This window comes from Erinaceus europaeus, chromosome 16 (genome assembly GCF_950295315.1).
Source record: "Erinaceus europaeus chromosome 16, mEriEur2.1, whole genome shotgun sequence".
In the NCBI taxonomy this organism is placed as follows: Eukaryota; Metazoa; Chordata; class Mammalia; order Eulipotyphla; family Erinaceidae; genus Erinaceus; species Erinaceus europaeus.
The window spans coordinates 53,123,957-53,144,915 of record NC_080177.1 but is presented as its reverse complement, the minus strand read 5'-3'; the positions used below and the strand labels follow the sequence as shown (position 1 = coordinate 53,144,915).

The 20,959-nt window shown below is 41.7% G+C and overlaps 1 long non-coding RNA gene across 1 annotated transcript; it reads right to left on the bottom strand.

Annotated features, from left to right (window-relative positions):
• Positions 1–431: 431 nt before the first annotated feature.
• Positions 432–20,123, bottom strand: LOC132533350 (uncharacterized). Its single transcript, XR_009545225.1, has 2 exons — positions 20,041–20,123; positions 432–678 (listed from the first exon to the last, which is right to left on the bottom strand). It is a non-coding gene; the product is annotated as an uncharacterized LOC132533350 (long non-coding RNA).
• Positions 20,124–20,959: the final 836 nt, after the last annotated feature.

The following is a 20,959-nucleotide window of genomic DNA, read 5'->3' as shown; positions in this document are numbered from 1 at the left end:
CTTGGGTCAGAGCCCACTGATAAAAATGTCATCAGTGTTTGCTTCCTCTGTAGCTCTAACCTGGGAGAGTATCTCTAACAAAGTTCTAGGAGTGAGAGAGAGAAGGGAAATATAATGATGGAGAGATATTCATTGCAGTGAAATATTGATGATCTGGGACACTAAAGGTTAGACTTCTTTCAGGTTCCAGTTTTCAATGAATTGTAGTGAATAATGCCAAGCTCACCAGTCAATCCCTAGCTAGGTAAGTATATTGCCAGATATATAAACGGTAGTTTCTAAGAAAGAACCAGAAAATAGCAAAATAGTTATACATAAAAGAAGGGTGAAAAATCTTGAGATCAACTGAATAATGACTTTAAATTTCAGGAAAATACATCTGCCATTTTGCTAAAATATGTAAAATAACATCAACCTATTGGTTAAATAAGATGTTACAGAAATTTGTAATGTGGAATTTTTCTGTTATTCATTTAAAGGAGTTATAATAGCCAGCCAGGACTTCCATCATCAAATACCATCAGTCAGGAGATGAGAAGTCATATCCTGTTCACAGTTCTTGAGGCTAGTAGTGCAAAATCAGGTTGTAGGCAGGGTTGGTTTCTACTGTAACCATTCATCTTGGCTTCTTGTCGATGCCTACTTCTCCACTGTGTCCTCACAAGACCTTTTCTTACTCTGCAAAGGAGACCAGTTATGTTGGATTCTCTCCCCTCAGAACCTCATTATGACTTAGGGATATCTTTAAACACTTTTCTACTTGTCTCTAAATCCCCAAGTAAAGTTATATTCTGAAATACTAAGAATTTAGTGGAATTTCAGCATATGGGTTGGATGCGTAGATGAGGGGAATGGATATTTGGGTTTAGTCCACAACAGAATTGTCCATAACAAGGCAGAATACAAAGCCCTGAATCATATCAATACCTTCTTCTGCCGGAGAAGCTTAATGGTTCAGATTTTAACTACTCAGCAAGTACTTATCAAGTTTGTAGTATTCAAATGGCATGCCAATGAGTTTCCATGTGGAGTATAAAATGATTTACAAATAGTTCCTAGCATTTAGAGCAGGGATGAGAAGCAACTGAGGATAAGGTCTTATCATGTCATCTGGCCCTGCCACAAGCAGAACTCAAAATTCAATAAATTTTAGATTTGCTTTTTTTTTTTTAAATAACAACATTAAGTCCTAATTTCAAGTTGATAATTTTGTATGGCTTGTAATGATGTTATAAATATCAAAATGGCCCTTGGATATAAAAAGATTCCCCATATAACTAAAATATGCCTACTAGCTATCTACAAAATGGAGGACCCCCCAACTCTTCATCTGCACTATTCTAGCCTTTAGGTTCATGATTGGTCAACAATTTGTTTGGCTCTGTATGTTAACTCTTTTTTCAGCCACCAGGCTCCAGATGCTGACCAGACTTCCCTGGACAGACAACCCCACCAACTTGTGCTGGAGCTCTGCTTCCCTAGAGCTCCACCCTACTAGGGAAAGAGAGAGGCAGGCTCGGAGTATGGATTGACTTGTCAACACCCATGTTCAGTGGGGAAGCAGTTACAGAAGCCAGACCATCCACCTTCTGCATCCCACAATGATCTTGGGTCCATACTCCCAGAGGGTTAAAGAATAGAAAAACTATCAGGGGAGGGAATGGGATGTGGAGATCTGGTGGTGGGAATTGTGTGGAGTTGTACCCTTCTTATCCTATGGTTTTGTCAAAGTTTCCTTTTTATAAATAAATAATAAAAAATAAAGAATAATAAATAAATAAATAGATAAAAAGATTCCCCAGCCCAGATTTAGATGTTCATAACCCACTGTAAGTAGTAGACCCTTATCTAGAACACCCATAGCTCTGTGATAAGTGTACTAAGCTTCCCTCAAATTCAGCAAAGTTTTTCTCAAGATCATATATTTTAAAGAAAGAAAAACCTTTTCAACTAAAATTTTGCAATTAACAAGAGAAAAAAATGCTACTTTGGAAACTGGGTTGTATTTCACCATTTTGCCTAGAGTTGGATATTCATTTGTTCATTCTTTTCCAGTGTTCCATTGCATAAATATTACCTCCTGGCACTGAAGTTATTTGTTTTTTTATCCTCACTGGAGTTTTACTGTTTCAGTCTGATTTTTCATACAGAAAACCAGAGACAGAGAGAAAGACACCACAAAACTAAACGTTCACCTGGTGTTGTGTGAACCAGGTTTAAACCTAGGTCATATGCATGACAAAGCAAATACACTATCCAAGTGAGCTGTTTTGCCCTTTCTGGCACTTTTTAGACTTTAATCATGACAGTGCTACAACTAGTGTGAGGACAAAATCAGACTAGCAAATAAAAGAAAATACTGATAATCATGCTTTTTTAAAAGTCATGATTATTTTGGTGCACATGTAGTGAGTTCATGATCTTTCGTATATAACTCTTTATTTGTAAATTATTATTTTATTTTTTGATATATATATTTATTGTATTGCTGGATAGAGACAGAAATTTAAAGGGGTGGGAGAGGGAGAGAGACACCTGTAGCTTTACTTCACCACTCGTGAAGCTTTCCCGCAGCAGATGGGGACCAGGGGCCTGAACCTGGGTCCTTGTGCACTGTAATGTGTGCAATTAGCCAGGTGCCATGTCTGGCCTCCTGGAAATTATTTTATACTTGTTGTTTATGAAAAAAGGATGATGCAAACTTTTTTGTAGTGGTGAAGTTTAGTAACCAAAAAAAGAAGCTAGAACACCTGGGCTTGATTCTGATTATTTTGCTGAAAAGTGTTGCTTATTGCTTGTTATTTTGGTCATCACCAAGGCTTCACTGCTCTTGAATGACTTTTTCAGATAGAAACAGAGACAAAAAGGCTGAGAGAGAGACGGGTGGGGGGATTACAGCACTGAAGTTTTCTTCAGTGTGAGAACGAGGCTTGAACTTGGGTTGTGAACATGGCAAAGCAGTTGCAGTATCCAAATGAGCTGTTTTACCAGCTTGATAAAAGCCGTTTCTTTCTTTAAGAAATATAGAACTTGTTTTCCTTTTTTTTTTTTTTCCTCCAGTCTTATCATTGGGTTCAGTGCCTGCCCTATGAAACCGGTGCTCCTTTGGCCACTTTTTTCAGTGTTTTTTAAATATTTATTGCCTTTTGTTGCCCTTCTTATTTTGTTGTTGTAGTTATTATTGTTGTTGTTGCTGTTGTCATTGTTGGATAGGACAGAGAGAAATGGAGAGAGGAGGGGAAGACAGAGAGGGGAGACAAAGATAGACACCTGCAGACCTGCTTCACCTCTTGTGAAGTGACTCCCCTGCAGGTGGGCAATGGGGCTTGAACCGGGATCCTTACGCCGGTCCTTGCGCTTCATGCCACATGCACTTAACCCACTGCACTACCACCTGACTCCCTCAATTTTTTTTTTTATTTTTTAGTACTACAGAGAGAAATTGAGAGGAGAGGGGAAGATAGGGAGAGAGAAAGACACCTGCAGGCCTACTTCATCGCTTATGAAGTGAACCTCCTGCATGTGGGGAGCTGGGGGCTCAAACCAGGATCCTTGCCTGGGTCTTTGCACTCTGTACTATGTACACATAACCTAGTGTGCCACCACCCAGCCCCTAGAATTTGTTTTTCTAAGAACATTTCCGTTCATAGAAAAAGTGTGTAGAAGGCACATCAATCATCTATCTTCTTATCCTACACATGTATAGCCTATACTCTCAACATCACACAGCGGAGTGCTGTGTTTGTTCAATTCCCTTTACACACCATTATCAGCTCATATCCAGAGATTACACTAGACTCATTCTTGGTGTTCATCCTAATGTACATAATATAAAAGTATTATGCCACATACCCAACATTATAGTATTATACTAGGCAGTTCATAGATCTGACAGTTCTCTGGGCTATCTATTCATGTCACTTCTCTTCCCCTCATTCCTTTCCCCAGACCCAGACCCAATGTCTCCATAAATAAAACCATCTAGTATGTAACCTTTACAGATTACCCATTTTTACTTAGCCATGCACATTTGTCTCTCTCCCCTTATCCTTTCAATTTCTCTCTATCTTGTCAAAATAAAAAATAGGAAAAAAAAAAAAAAAAAAAGGTCACCAGAAACAGTGGATTCATAGTGATGGCACTGAGCCCCAGTCACTCTGGAGCCAAAACAAAAAAAAAGTCATCTCCTCATCTTGGATGGAACTTGAAGGGATCATGTTAAGTGAGATAAGCCAGAAAGAGAAGGATAAATAAGGGATGATCTCACTCACGGGCAGAATTTAAGAAAGAAGAAGGGAAGGAGGAAACAAACACTTTCACTCCCTACTTAGATTTTTTTACACTGCCGCACCAGGATCCCAACACCACCCCCTCAGCTTCCTCCTTTCCTCTCCTTCCCCAGAATCTCCCATCTTAATATTTAGAGCAATTATCAGAAAATCTTCTTCTTCTAGCATTTGCCCTTCTTCCGTAGCCAGTCAACAGCATCAGGTTGAGCCTGATGTAAAGTTTTGAGACCTCCTTGGAATCTGGAGAGGTGGCAGTCATTGACTATGTGGGTCATAGTCTGTCTGGAGCCGCAGGGGCAGTTCGGGTCGTCTCTGGCTCCCCAGCGATGGAACATAGCGGCGCACCGGCCATGGCCTGTTTGATAGCGATTGAGGAGGGCCCAATCATAACGTGCTAGGTCAAAGCCGGGTTGACGCTTGCAGGGGTCTGTGATGAGGTGTTTGTTCTTTACCTCAGCTGACTGCCAGCTCTGTTTCCAAGAGACTGGAACAGAGAAGTTCAGTGTAGGCATAGGGGACCAGATTGGGTGACGAGACGTCAAGCGTTGAACAGGGTGGGCGAAGATATCCACGTATATTGGCAGGTCCGGTCGAGTGTAGACGTGGGAAATGAACTTAGATGATGCCGCATCCCAACGAATATCTGGCGGGGCGATGTTGCTAAGAACTGGCAGCCATGGAACTGGGGTGGAACGGATGGTTCCAGAAATTATCCTCATGGAGGAATATAATTTCGAATCGACCAAGTGGACATGGGGGCTACAGAACCATACTGGGGCACAGTATTCTGCAGTGGAATAGCATAATGCCAGAGATGATGATCGTAGTGTGGAAGCGCTCGCACCCCATGAGGAGCTGGCCAGTCTTGCAATGATGTTATTCCTCGTGCCCACCTTTGCTGCAGTTTTTATGAGATGTTTGTGAAATGACAGAGTGCGATCGAGAGTAACGCCAAGATACACTGGCTGGGCTTCATGCCGGATTCTCGTATCACCAAGCTGCACATTAAGCTCACGCGAGGCCGAGGTATGGTCTAGATGGAAAACAGATGATACCGTTTTAGCAGTGCTAGGGATTAGTCGCCATTTTTTACAGTAATCAGATATCAGAGACATGTCTTTCGTGAGTGTTTCCTCGAGGATGTCGAACTTTGATGCCTGAGTTGCACAGCAGATGTCATCGGCGTAGATGAACTTCCTTGAAGAAGTTTCTGGGAGGTCATCTATGTAAATAAATATCAGAAAATAATACCAAGAGGCATAACCCAAAAGTAGAGAAGACCTAGTGGAAGATTAAGATAAACTCATTTTAGTCCAAAACAAGCAGGAAAAGAAACAGAGATCAAAAGCAGCTGGGGGCAAAAACAAAGTAAATATCCAGATACTCAACTTAGACCTAAATATATTAATAACTGAGTTGTACATAGATAGACTGAAAATAGAAGGCAAAAATTGTCAGGCTAGAAAAAAAAATGAAGCAAGGTTTAACTACGCCTTTTGGGAGTTGGGCAGTAGTGCAGCGGGTTAAGCGCAGGTGGCACAAAGTGCAAGGACTGGAGTAAGGATCCCAATTTGAGACCCTGGCTCTCCACCTGCAGAGGAGTCATTTCACAGGTGATGGAGCAGGTCTGCAGGTGTCTGTCTATCTTTCTCTCCCCAACTCTGTCTTCCCCTCCTTTCTCCATTTCTCTCTGCCCTAACAATGACAATAGCAGTAGCAACAATAATAACTACAACAATAAAACAACAAGGGCAACAAAAGGGAATAAATAAATAAATAATATTTTTAAAAATATGCACTATTTACCAGGGCATGGCTAACAGATAAAGGTACGACTACTCCAAATTTTCAAAAATTAAAAAATGTACATCAGCCAAACACTAAACACATGAAATTACATTAGTGTCAGCCAGAGAAGACAGTGAGAAGGAAAGTGCTAATAGATGGAGAAAGCTTCATATTAATAAAGATATTAATATCAGTTCAAGACATCAATATTAAATGTGTTAAATCAATAACAATGTCTCCAAATATATAAGCAAGAATTAACAAAATATTAGTGGACAAATATATAGTGAGAGTTGTAACATTTTTATCTTGATAAATTATGTAAAAATAGGTAAATTAGAAAAGATAGATATTCAACCAATGTTTTACCTGATATGCTTTTATATATAACCCAGAGACTACAAAATATGCATTATTCTCAAGTCCAAATGCATCATTCACCAAGACACACCACAAATTGAGCTACAAATCCAGTCTTAGTGAATGCCAAGACCAAAATAACAGTATATGTTCTGTGGTCAGAACAGTATTTAAATAGGATTACATGGCAATGAAAGATCTAGAAAATCTTCAAACATTTCAAAATTATTATCGTTATTATAATAATAATAGTAATTATTACTGTTATTATTATTTTACCAGAACACTGCTCAGCTCTGGCCTGTGGTGGTGCTGGGAATTGAACGTAAGACCTTTGGTACCTCAAGCATGAAAATCTTTTTGGATAACCATTATACTATCTCCCCAGCTTAACATTTTAAAATTTCGAAGAAAGTTAAGTACACTTAAAACTCACCAGCCTTTATATTGGTGTAGGAATTAAATTATCTGACCATTTCAGAGCATATTTTTCTTTGTTATTATTATTATTGTTTTGTTATTAGGAGGCTACACTACAATTGTTAGTATGTGGGTATAGTTTCTCAATTCAAGAGCATGTTTTAATTATTGTAGTATAAAAGACTATTTCCAACTGTAATTTTTTTTTTCTGATCATCTCCAAGACTTCGCTGCTCTTGGCTGACTTTTGCAGAGAGGCAGAGAGAGACAACAACACAGAAACTTACTTCAGTGTGGTGGCAGTTAGACTTTAATTTGTATTACATACATCATAGTCCAATGCACTATCCAAGTGAGCTATTTCACAGACTTCATGTATTGCCTTTTTAAGACAAACAACTGCATTTAGAACTGGAGAAACTAATACTATTATTTACTGGTTCTTGGATTTTTAAATGCATTTTTTTTATCTAAAGATAGGAATAATACATCATCAAACCTTTTGTGAAGTTTAAATACAAGGTTTTCAAAATTACCTACCAAGTAAGGGCTTGGTCCACCCTAGAAAATGATCAAATGTTGGTTGTGTGAAGAAGAAAAAAAATGTTTATGTCATAAATAAGCTTTATAAATTTGCTTATGGCTCATTCTAGCAGCAAAAGGAAAAGTGCATGTTAGTCACATATGAGGATTTCATAGCTTACATAAAGGTGGATAGTTTAAAATCTAAAACAAGTAAGATATGTATTTGGAGGAAACTGTGAGCTACAGAAAGAGTATGTATTCATATTCCTTCTCTCTCTTTACTGAACCAATGCATTCCAGCTTCTAAAACAAACAGTGTTTCCACTTCATTGCTATTTACAGCCATAGCCTAAAGCACAAAGATCAGACTCAACGTCTGATTAAACTAAGTTTGATAAAGAATGACAAAATAATTGGTAAAAACATTTCAGCTTGGGTATGTAAAACAGAAAAAACAAAGTAGCAAGCGTTCAAAGCACAATGGGTTTGGAGGAACAACACTGTCTTTTCTCTTTGGCATTTCTCTAGGATTCCTATCTTGGCTGGATGACAAAAACCTGTCCATCAGCTGCAAGCCTGAGCCTATCAGCCTTACAAATCAGAGTTAATGAAAGTCAATCAGTGATGGTTTAACTTGCTTGCTACTGCCTGAAGCAGGATTCAGCCCCAGTGTCTGTCATCCACTTAGAAAACACTTTCTATGGTTGCCCATAAATTCTAAAAATTTACTCATCTACATTTCTATAGCTAAGGAAAAATGATTTCTATAAATATGTGCCAAGCCAACACAGATGCATAGGAACACCAAAGGTAAATGTACAGATAGAAACCTAGCCCTTGTCAGTTTGGTGCGATAAACAGTTAATTTTATTCATAAAGTTCCTTGAAGTTTGAGAGCTACTAATCTATCTTTCTAGTTCTATTCTCTTCTCTGATACTATCTTCCCAGACAATATTTTTAGTTCACCTGCATGTTAGCTAACAAATTCAGGCAAAAATTACAGAAGTTGAAAGTCGGGCGATAGTGCAGTGGGTTAAGCACACCCAGTGCAAAGCACAAGGACAGGCTTAAGGATCCTGGTTGGAGCCCCTAGTCCCCACCTGCAGGGGATCACAGGCGGTGAAGCAGGTCTGCAGGTGTCTAACTTTCTCTCCCCCTCTCTGTCTTCCCCTCCTCTCTCCATTTCTCTCTGTCCTATCCAACAACCACAACAACAATAAAACAACAAGGGCAACAAAAGAGAATAAATATATAAATTAAATTACAGAAGTCATGGACCCCTAGGAGCATACCTAAAATAGACTTCCCAGCTTTTTTCCACCCCAAGATCCCTATTCTCATCTGTTGTATTCCTACTTTTTGAGGCCTGTTCATTAAATATTTAGTCCTGCTTTCTATCTTATCACCTTTCAGCCACCAAGTTACAGATGATACTATAATTCCATTCTGACTTCCCTGGGCAGAAGACCTCACCAAAATGTCCTGGAACATTACCTCTCCAGATCCCTACCCTCACTAGGGAAAGAGGCTGGGAATAAGGATTGACCTGCTAGTGCCCATGTCCAGATTACAGACGCTAAAACTCTCACTTTCTGCACCCATAAAAAATTTTTGCTCAACACTCTCAAAGGGGAAGAAATGTTTGTAGAAGATGACCAGTGGGGCCAGGCTTCCCTGGATTGAAGACCCCACCAATGTGTCCTGGAGCTCAGCTTCCCCAAAGACACACCTTACTAGGGAAAGAGGCAGACTGGGAGTATGGACCGACCAGTCAACGCCCATGTTCAGCAGGGAAGCAATTACAAAAGCCAGACCTTCTACCTTCTGCAACCCTCAACGACCCTGGGTCCATGCTCCCAGAGGGCTAGAGAATGGGAAAGCTATCATGGGAGGGGGTGGGTTATGGAGATTGGTTGGTGGGAATTGTGTGGAGTTGTACCCCTCCTACCTTATGTTTTTGTTCATTAATCCTTTCTTAAATAAAAAATTTAAAAAAAAAAAAGATGACCAGTGGGATCTAAACTTCAACTCCATCAGGAACAGGAGAGAGAAGAGGAAAGAAAGGAAGGACATTTGGAAGTAGCAATAGATGTAGATGTGACTTAGAAAGGAATAGAAGGCAGGGACATAGAAAAAAAATGGGTAAGTATATACAAATACAGAAAGATAGTTATAGAAATAATAGTTAATCCATACCTGTGACTTTGGGACAACTATTGTAGCTTCCAGTGGAATGAGTGGGGGTATGGAACTCTGGTGGTAGGAAAGGTGCAGAATTATATCCCTATTATCCTATACTTCTGTAAATCAATATCAAGTCACTAATAAAATAATAAAAAAAGAAACTCAGTCCTTTATACTTATGGATGCATAGAAGGATGCAGTTTCTAATAAAAGAAAACAGTCTGTATGCTAGGGTATTGCCCTACAAATACCTGTCTACTTCTGAGTTTTACCCTGTGCTTAGATAATATTTTTATGCTAGCTTGTGTTTTGTTTTTAAATAAATTAAATATGTGTTGACATTGCTCAAATACTTTTGACACTGGCCATTAATATTATGATATGGGACCTTAAAATCACAAACTACAATTTTTAAACATTTAATTTATTTTTTTTAATTAGACAAATAGAGACAGAAAGGGAGAGAGAGAGAGACAGAGACAGACCGATCAGAGTACTGCTCAGCTTTGGCTTACAGTGGTACTGGGGATTGAACCTCAGGAATGAAAGTCTTTCTCCTCATCCCCAAATTGTTGCTATGACCTAGTCAATCCAAGTCTGTTTATTATATGTCTAATACAAATGTGGTGTGTGTGCGTGTGTGTGTGTGTGTGTGTCCTAAGCAGTCATTATTTGTAGAAAAATAAATTTGTACCAATGTTCAAAGAAGCCCCTTAAAGAAAGCCAGGGGAGAATAAGAGTCTAAAAACAAATGTTAGGACAAGTATTAATCAGAGACAAGTCTTCTTCTAATCACAATCCTCTTAGTTTTTTAGAGAGCATATCAAAGATCATTGTGACTGGTTATAATGTGCTCACTCATTCATCCTATCTGTGCTTTTAATATAAATAGCTTAATATAGGCCCCATGAAAATTTCATTTTTATAGTAGTCACATTTTTAAAAGTAAAAAAGAAATGGGTAAAGGTTGGGGAAGTAGCAAAAAGCCCCAGGTTAACCCCGGCACCACCATCATATACCAGAGGTTAATTGTATTCTGGTCTTGGTCTCAATCTCTCTGTTCCTCATTGTTGTTGTGCGCAGGCCACGGAGAAGAGAGAGAGGAGGGGTCCGGAGTGAAGAGGAAACACAAATCTTTATTTGCGCTGGCACCTCAGAGTTGGGTGCTAGAGAAGCAGGTTGGGCCATGTGGAGGTAGCGAAAATGGCCGCCTCACGCAGTAACCTTTCCTGCGTCTGAACACTGGAGTGAAGCACTGGCAAGAGAGCGAGGTGCGGAAGAAGAAGGGCTTTTATAGGAGTAGCTTTCACAAGAATGGGAAGGGGGAGGAGTAACCATAGCACTCCAGGATAGGATAATAACTCTCATGAGAATGGGAGGGGGGAGGAGTAACCAAAGCACTCCAAATATCGCGGGGATATAGACAATGCCCTGAGGGCACAACATGGCTGAACAGGCACTCTGAGAATGTCTCAACTCTCGCTGGAACTAGCAGTAGCCTGAGGGGACAACATGGCAGATGTGACTGCATCTGCACAAATTCTGCATCTCCCTCTTTCCTTTTATCTAATGCGCAGGGCAACAGTGTGTAAAGTCTACGAACTACTCAGGGTCAGTCTATGAAAAACCAGCAACATGAAGGGAAGGAAGCTGCTGTAAAATTGTCTAAAGTGTCCAAAAAGTATATAAGCAAGTCCGATAGAAGTCTCAGTCCAAAGTAGGCAACTAGGGGGAGAAATGGCAGGGGATGAAATGCTGCATGAGGAAGGTCAGCCTCTGGAATTTCGCTTTTCTATAGATTGTGAGCTGGAACCGCTAAAACGTGACAGGCAAAACAGAAGCAGGAAAGGCAGACAGGCAGTAAAAAAAATTCTGTCCTTGGAGTCTGTGAATCAGGTTCTTCAGATCGTGTCAAGTGACATCTAGGGTTTCGGGGGGGTGTGGGGTGTGCCATTGTAGTCATGCCATCTAGTGGGTGATGTCAGGGTGTGCAGGGGTCCAGATGGTTTTTTCCGGGATTCCTGTGGAAGAAACACAAAAAATCTGCTTCTCGTGGTTAGCAGGGCATCTGATTTGAGTGCTTTATAGAAAAAGAGGTTTGGTGCCTTAGCCAACTGAGTATTGGGGGATGTATCTTTCCTATTCATTTATTATTATTTATTCATGGGGAAAAATAACTTCTCTTTTAACAAAGACTCTAAGGTGTAGGGAAGCGGGAACTATCTTATCCTTTTTTTTTTTTTTTGGTATCTTGCCTTTTGTTTCCCTAGTTGTTTTATTGTTGTAATTATATTGTTGTTATTGCTGATACTGTGGTTGTTGGATAGAACAGAGAGAAATGGAGAGAGGAGGGGAAAACAAGGGGAGAGAAAGGCACCTGTAGACGTGCTTCACTGCCCGTGAAGTGATTCCCCTGCAGGTGAGGAGCCAGGGGCTCAAACTGGGATCCTCAAGCCAATTCTTGCACTTAGTGCCACCTGCGCTAAACCCGCTGCACCACCGCCCGATTCCCAGGAACTATCTTTTAACATAAACTCTATGGCCATGCCAATAACAACCTTGAGGGCACATGTGGCTCCCCACATGTCCCCCTGTCTTAAATCATGTTTTGATGTTTGGTGGACTTTGTTTTATGGCAGGGTGGACTGTGCCTGTCTTAGGTTGGGGATCAGCCTTCCGTCTTACCTGTCATTGGAACACCTGGTCATTTTTGCCCAGTAGTACCAGGTGTCCTGTCTTAGGTTGACTGGATAGCGCTAGTTTCCTCTTACCCATCATTGATTAGCCAGCCCTCTACATGGTGGACATTCTGATGGAGGGGGGCAAATCCTCCATAGCAACTCAATATTCTGCCATGTCCAGCCTATGATAGTGAGTTTGTATAGGTTGCATCTTTATGGTGTCAATCTGTTGCCACAAAAAGGCCATGAGCTTGTTAAGAATTATAGGACCGTGGTCTGGGAGGTGTCAAAGTGGATAAGGCATTAGACTCTCAAGCGTGAGGTCCCAAGTTTGATCCCTGGCAGCACATGTACCAGAAAGATATCTTATTCTTTCTCTTTCCTCCTCTCTTTCTCATTAATAAATAAATTAAAATGTTGAAAAAAAAGAATTATAGGACCTATTGTGAGCAGAAGAAGTAAAACAAGCTAGGGTCCCACAACTAAGGGTAGACAGGTAAGGAAGGGGGAATGTATCCATTGGTATGAAGAGGTAGGATCAAATCTTAAGTCTAAGGGAAGCAGTCAGTGGATGTGATGTCCAGGGGAACAGCCATTTGTCTTTGGGGGTAGTAAAGGATGTCCGTGGCATGGGTGATGTTATAAAGGGAAGCATCTTTAAATTGTTGCCTGACAAAGGCAGGCCTATGGTGGCAAGACAAGATACACCAGTTAAGTGTACAAGAATATGTGAATGTTGTTAATTCACATAGGTTGGATATGGAGGAACGTCTTACAGTTTAATACCTTACCATATGGACAGATAATTCCTCATATGAAGGCTTGATAGCTGTAATCACTTACATGTGAAAAAAAAAAACTTGTAACAAATTAGAGGTTTACTATAATTGACTTTGGACTATAAACAGACTCAGGTTACTTAGAGAGTTAACGCATGTTAGTGGCAATGGTTTTAACATTTAGAGTACTCTGAGCAGATGGGTCATACAAAAATTTTTGGTCATTCAACACACTCACAAAACACAACTGGCCAGTCATAACATAAGACATTCAGGGAAGGGGTAGGAGAGAGGGCTCTGTGAGCCAACTTTTGTAGGTTCTGCCATGTCATATTATGGATCCTGGGATGTATCCTGAGGCTAGTCCTCTTGTATTATTTCTAGTTCTTCAGGGATAACAGTGCCATCATGAGGGTATTGTCGGACATAGCAGGCAGGAATCCAGACAGGTTTAGAGTAATTATGAGGGAAAATGCATGCAAAACCTCTTCCCATGGTCAATAGAGGGGCAGGCCCTTTCCAAATTTTATCAAGTGGGTCTTTCCATTTGACCTTAATAGATGGGAGAGTAGATGGTGTTTTCCAGTGAAGAATAATAGGAGGTAAGTCCGAGTTATTGTAAATATTAAAGAGATTTAACATAGTTAAGGCTTTTGCTAGCTGCATATTGGGGGCGGTACATTCCTCCTTTATCTTTATTTAATTGAGCCTTAAGGGTTTGATGGGCCCTCTCGACAATGCCTTGTCCCTGTGGATTATAGGGAATGCCTGTGGTATGAGTAATGTTCCAGAGGGAACAAAAATCTTTAAATTGTTTGCTGGTAAATGTAGGTCCATTGTCAGTTTTCATTTGAAGAGGTAAGCCCATCACAGCAAAACAGGAGAGCATATGGCTTATATGCTTTTTAGAGCTTTCTCCTGTCTGAGCTGTTGCCCACATAAATTTAGAAAAGGTATCAATTGAGATAAACACATATTTTTGTTTGCCAAAGTTTGGTATGTGGGTGACATCAATTTGCCAAATAGCATTAGCTTTTAAGCCTCAGGGGTTAACACCAAGAGTCTGAATAGCAGGTATTTTTATGAGACTTGCACAGGAAGAGCATGTAGCTAGGATATGTTTTAACTGTTGGTAAAGGAACATCAGGAAATTGAGCTCGAAGGCCTTTAAGATTAACATGGGTTAGAGAATGGAAATCAGCAGGATCAGAGACAGAGACTAGGAGAGCTCCTGTGGAGGCAAGGCAGTCAGCTTCAGCATTCCCTTTGGACAGGGAACCAGGAAGAGGGCTGTGAGAATGAAGGTGCTGAATGTATAGTGGTTGGGTTCGAGAAGAGAGCATAGAGGCGATTTGAATCAAGAGAGGGGAAAGTGGGTTGTCATCAATTTTCACATAAGAATGAGGAAGCCATGGAAGTAATTTAACAGTATACACACTGTCAGAAAAGAGGTTGAAGGATTCTGGTACAGCTTTTAATGCAAGGAAAACAGCATAAAGTTCTTTGTACTGAGGGGAATTTTCAGGAAGCTCAGTAAAGAGAGGTTTAGGGGGTTGTTTGTCTGGGTAATATATAAGGGCGGCAGCTCCCTTTTTTCCACCATCAATGAAGACTGTAGGAGCAGAAGGAATGGGATCTTGAGAGAAAAGTTTAGGTGCTAGAGGCAGAAGAGGTAAAGAAGCTATCAATTTATTAGAAGGAAAATTGTTATCTAATTGTCATGGAAACCCCCGCAAAGCTTATGGAAAAGCGGGAATGATGGCGTATGAGCCACTCTGTATCTGTGAGAGAAAATGGCAGAATAATTAAATCTGGTTCTTTCCCTAAGACCTGCACAGACCTATTTCTCCCTTGGCGAACCATGAATGCTAACGCGTCTGTCTCAGTGAGGAGTCTTGGAGTTCCTCCTACTGGCATGTGAAGCCACTCAAGAACCCCATGGTCTTGCCACAATGCCGCTACTACTGTGGGGGTGGAGTTGAAGATTAGAAGGTTTACCGGAGAGGAGGGGGAGAATCGAACAAGGTGCGTGTCCTGGAGGGCCTGGTTAACCCTTTCCAGTGCCAAGGAGGCCTCAGGAGTTAACTTACTTTTTGAGGAGGGCTGTTTGTTTCCTTTTAACAGGTCAAACAGTGGTTGGAGGCAGCTTGTAGGCAGATAGAGATACTGCCTAAGCCAATTTAAATTTCCTAGAAAACTTTGTAAAGAAGCAAGAGTAAGGTTAGAAGGAAAGGTGACATTAGGTTTTAAGAGATGAATTTGCGTTAGAGAAATCTCTGAACCTAAAAAAGATATTGGAGGAATTAGCTGTATCTTCTCAGGAGCCACATTAAGGCCACTTTTCTTTAATGCAGGAATGAGAAAATCACGTAGGGCACAGAGATCTGTATCTGATTTTCCCCATATTAATATGTCATCCATGTAATGAAAAACATTAAGGCCCTTATGGATATATGGAAAAAGGGCAGATTTAACAGCCTCTTGACAAATTGTAGGACTATTGGCCATGCCCTGGGGCAGCACTACCCATTCAAATCTATTGGCAGGGCTGGCGTTATTAATAGAAGGAACAGAGAAGCCAAAAAGTTTACAATCTTTTGGATGCAAGGGAATAGAGAAAAAACAATCTTGTATATCAATAGCTATTATTGGAATTCCTGTGGGAATTGCAGAAGCAAGAGGCAAACCCCTTTGGGGGGAGCCCCAGACCTGCATGGTTTTATTAACTGCATGGAGATCTTGGAGGAGGCGCCATTTTCCTGAGCACTTTTTAATCACAAAGACAGGAGTATTCCATGGGCTTCGAGAATGGTGAATGTGTCCCAAGAACAACTGCTCTCGGACAAGCTCTTTTAAAATTTCTAGTTTATCCCTAGGTAAAGGCCACTGTTCCACCCAGACAGGCTCATTAGAAAGCCAGCTTAAGCGGGGTGTTTGGCTACGAACAGTGGCATTTAGTATTGGGGGTGCTGACTAGACCTGGTCTCGCGGGAACAAGTGTTACACTCTGCAGAGGCATCTGTGGATATCCTAACATCAAGACATTCCAGAATATCTCTGCCCAGTAGGTTGGTGCTAATATCAGCTACCAAAGGGCGGAAGTGTCCAGTAGAACCTTCTGGGTCTTCCCACATGAGCGAGTCTCGTGTGCGAAATGATTGGGTCACCCCTCCTACTCCATGTATACTGGGTCCAGGGATAAATTCCCAATCTTTCGGAACCTCTTCTCGCCTTAAAATCACCTTTGCTGCCCCCGTGTCAATCAAAAATTTAAAAGAAATATTGCCAATCTTTACTGTCATAGAAGGGTGACCACGTTCTAAAACAGGGGTGGTCCACAAAATCTCAGGCCCCGAATTTGTACCATGCAGGAGCGAACCATCTTTATGAAATTGGGGCCAACAATCTCTCTTCCAATGAAACCCCTTACGACATCTTGGACAAACAGTATGTGGCCTCTGGCTCCCTGACTGAAAGCGGGGTTGCTCTGACTGGAGGCATGGTCACTCTAACTGGAGGCGGGGTTTCCCTAACTGGAGGCATGGTCGCAACTTATCAGGACATTGGTTACGCCAATGTCCTTGGCGACCGCACTGAAAGCAGGCCCCTTTGTGATTACGTGGGGTAACTGCATAAACCTGTGTCATAGCGGGTGCCCCATAATTACCTGTGTCGCTAAAATCCAATTATCTGGGTATAGGTGTTTAAGATTAAGGCATGCGGGAGTCGGGCTGTAGCGCAGTGGGTTAAGCGCAGGTGGCGCAAAGCACAAGGACCGGCATAAGGATCCCGGTTCGAACCCCGGCTCCCCACCTGCAGGAGAGTCGCTTCACAGGCGGTGAAGCAGGTCTGCAGGTGTCTGTCTCTCTCCCCTTCTCTGTCTTCCCCTCCTCTCTCCATTTCTCTCTGTCCTATCCAACAATGATAACATCAACAACAATAATAACTACAACAATAAAACAACAAGGGCAACAAAGGGAATAAATAAATAAAAATTAAAAAAAAAAAAAAAAAAAAAAAAAAAAAAAAAGATTAAGGCATGCCTGACGGAATTGTGGTATCATGCCTTCCCAGACAATAGAGCGCAGGAGTAGTGAGCGGACGTCAGGATTATAAACCTTTCTCTCTAAGCTTGTCTTCACCCTTGACATGAAGCTCGCTAATGATTCATCAGTGCCTTGGCAAAGAGAGTTAATGGGGGGAACTGACGAATCTACATTGGGTGGGGTCACCCTTTCCCATGCTTGTGTTGTGCAGATGCGTACCTGTTCAAAATAACCGGTTGGAAACCTGGCTTCTGCCTGCTGAGCTCCAGATTCATAAGCTCCTTCTCCAAACAAAGCATCAGAATCCCATTCCACCTGTTTGTTACTATTTTCCTGCAACTGTCTAGAGCACTCATTGCGGAAGCATGCCTTCCACTGTAGGTAGAGGGGGTCTGGGAGTGCAGCACGAGCCAGGTCCTTCCAATCCTGTGGCATGTTAAGATGGTGGTAAAAACTCCTTAAAGCGGACTTGGTCCATGGAGCGTGCAGACCGTCCTCCCTGACAGCTTGCCTGAGTGGCGTGATTTCTTTAGAGGAGTATGGCTGCCACGGCTGAGGGTTTTGTTTAGAAGGGTCCACGTTTACCGGGAAGGTGTGGATTTGGTCCGATGTCATGGGAGAGGGAGCTACAGAAGTGGAAGGTGCCGTGGAAACTGCTGTAGTGGCCGCAGGGGAAACTGCACTCATATATATGGGGACAGAGCTCTCGGGGTGGACTGCACATGGTTTAAAGTCCTTAAATGCTGAAAAAATATCCGTTAACTGCCGTACCTCAGCCACTAGGTCTCTTAATGATTACATATCAGCAGGGGGTGGGGTCAGAGAAGCAGAAGCCTCAGGGGAAGCCAAAACCGGGGCGGTAGGAGGAGGGGCTCGAGAACCGGAAGCCTCAGGGGAAGTGTGGGGTGGGGCCAGAGAAGCAGAAGGAACCGAACACATGTCTGCAGAAGGAGCCGAACACGTGTCTGCAGGGACAGCGGGTGAAGGGGTCATGGAAGCCGCAGAAGGAACTGAGCACGTGTCTGCAGGGACAGAAGTTTGGGTGCTGACTGAAAATCACTTAGGGCGTTTAGGTTGTAAGCACATATCTCTTAACTCTTGTATCTCAGGAGAAGCTGAACCCTGGACGGCAGGGGGCGGGGTCAGAGGAGGAGCTTCCATACACATGTACGTGTCTGTGGGAACGGAAGTTCTGGGTCTATCTGCTGATTGCTGAGGGCGTCTGATTCTTAAGCACATGTGCTTTAACTCTCATATCTCAGCCTCAAGGTCACTTATCCTCATGGCAGACCACGTTGTACATATCTTGTAAGTGGCGACCACAGTTATAAAAATCCAAGGGGTAGCGAAAATTAAACCATCTGTAAGAGCGTGAATCTGTCCCAGGGCAGAAGGAGATAATAACTGGGACACCTCCTCATAAAATGAAAAAATTCCCATGGCGGAGGGAAACGCAGGGCCACAGAGGTGGGCGGATGCCACTTACCTGTGTCTGGCAGCTTTCAGGGACCTCAGGCTGGGCCACCCAGTGGGGCGTGGGTGCGGAACATTATGGGCGCCAGATGTTGTTGTGCGTGGGCCGTGGAGAAGAGAGAGATGAGGGGTCCGGAGCGAAGAGGAAACACAAATCTTTATTTGCGCTGGCACCTCAGAGTTGGGTGCTAGAGAAGCAGGTTGGGCCATGTGGAGGTAGCGAAAATGGCTGCCTCACGCAGTAACCTTTCCTGCGTCTGAACACCAGAGTGAAGCGCTGGCAAGAGAACGAGGTACAGAAGAAGAAGGGCTTTTATAGGAGTAGCTTTCATGAGAATGGGAAGGGGGAGGAGTAACCATAGCACTCCAGGATAGGATAATAACTCTCGTGAGAATGGGAGGGGGGAGGAGTAACCAAAGCATTCCAAATATCGCGGGGATATAGACAATGCCCTGAGGGCACAACATGGCTGAACAGGCACTCTGAGAATGTCCCAACTCTCGCTGGAACTGGCAGTAGCCTGAGGGGACAACATGGCAGATGTGACTGCATCGGCACAATTTCCCAGCACCTCATAAGACTAAATAAATAATTATTTAATACAAAAGATAAAAATCAATAATATATTTTATTTAATACAATCTAGCTATGTGTTATCATTCCAACCTACAATGAACATATTTTATTAAAGAAATTTAAAAATCACAGTTCAAACCAGCCACAATGATATCAAATATCCTAGCCAATGACTTTAAAAACCCTCAATTATATATTTTTCTTTATTGAGGGGGATTAGTGGTTTACATTCAACAGTAAAATGTAGTAGTTTATACATGTGTAACACTTCTCAATTTTCCACATAACACTCTATCCTCCCACCTAGGTCCTCTTCTGCCATCATGTTCCAGAACCTGAACCCTCCCCCTCTTCCCAGAGTCTGTTACTTTGTTACTGTGTTGCAATACACCAAACCCAGTCCAAGTTCTGTTTTGTGTTTTCTGAGTTTTCAACTTCTTTTCTTTATTGTTAGTGATTAATAATGGTCAACAAGATTGTAGGATAAGAGTGGTAGAGTTCATACAATTCCTACTACCAGATCCCAGTCTCTCCATTGGAAGTTTCCCTTTTCTTTATCCCCCTGGGAATATGGACCGAAAATCATTATGGGTTGCAGATGGGGGGAGTTCTGGCTTCTGTAATTGTTTCTCAGTTAGACATAGGCATTTACAGGTTGATTCATACCCTCAGCCTTTCCCTACCTCTCTTTAGTGTCCTAGAGGCCCCCATATTAAATACCATAGTCCTAGATGCTTTGGGTATACCCGTAATCAAAAAGACCTGTCCTAGAAGAGAGAAATCCTTGTGGGAAATACAGTTAGAAAGCTAGTAACTATAAATTGCCAGGTGGTTGTTAACACTGTGATCTGAAAGCCTACATGTGATGTGGCCTCATCAACCTCTCCAAACTCATCACCATCATTTCTTATACTCACTAGGCTCCAGCCATACTGTCCCCCAGCCTGGTCCTTAATAATCCTGTCAAGCACACATCACCTCAAGGAACTGCCATCATTGATAATATTCTTCCCTAAGACATAAAAAGCATTGTTAAAGAACAATGCACAGAATGAGAGTACTAGAGTGCTCACTACACACTATATACATTTTCTCAAACTCTTGCAGTAGAATAATGAGTTAGGGACTACAGTTAGGTTATAGATAATGATGCTGTACTTTACATGGTATTCACACAATTTGTCAATTCCTTTTGTATTTTTAAACATTAATGAATAGTGACTATTGCCTAAAGAGTTGCTAAATCAAGGAACAACAAGATAGCTCACTTAGGGGAGTGGACTTGCTATGTCATGCACACAGCTCAAACTCTAGTCCTGTCTCCACCACACTGATGAAAGTTTTGTTGTTGTTGTGATATCTTTCTTACTTTCTTTCCATTTTTCCCTCCCTCCCTCTTTTTTCCTCTCTCTGATCGAAGCACTGCTCAGTTCTGATTTATAGTGGTGCTGCGGATTGAGCCTGGGAATTTAAAGTTTCAAATGTGAAAGCTCTTTACATAACCATTACGTTGTCTTCCCAGCCCTGTGTCCATCCTTCTATCTAAAAAAAGTAAAGCTCCAGTAACCACACACACACACACACACACACACACACACACACACACACACACACACAGAGAGAGAGAGAGAGAGAGACAGAGAGAGACAGAGAGAGACAGAGAGAGAGAGAATTATTGAATCAAAAACTAGGGGTACATTTTGACCCTGGGGATAGGTTGTGTGATTGGAAAAATGCTATAAACTTAAAATCTCATCAGCAGTACTAGCAACAACCTATTTCCTATCTCTCTTGCAGCTCTCAATTTACTGTTTTTAATTTCTTTTCATCTTTACT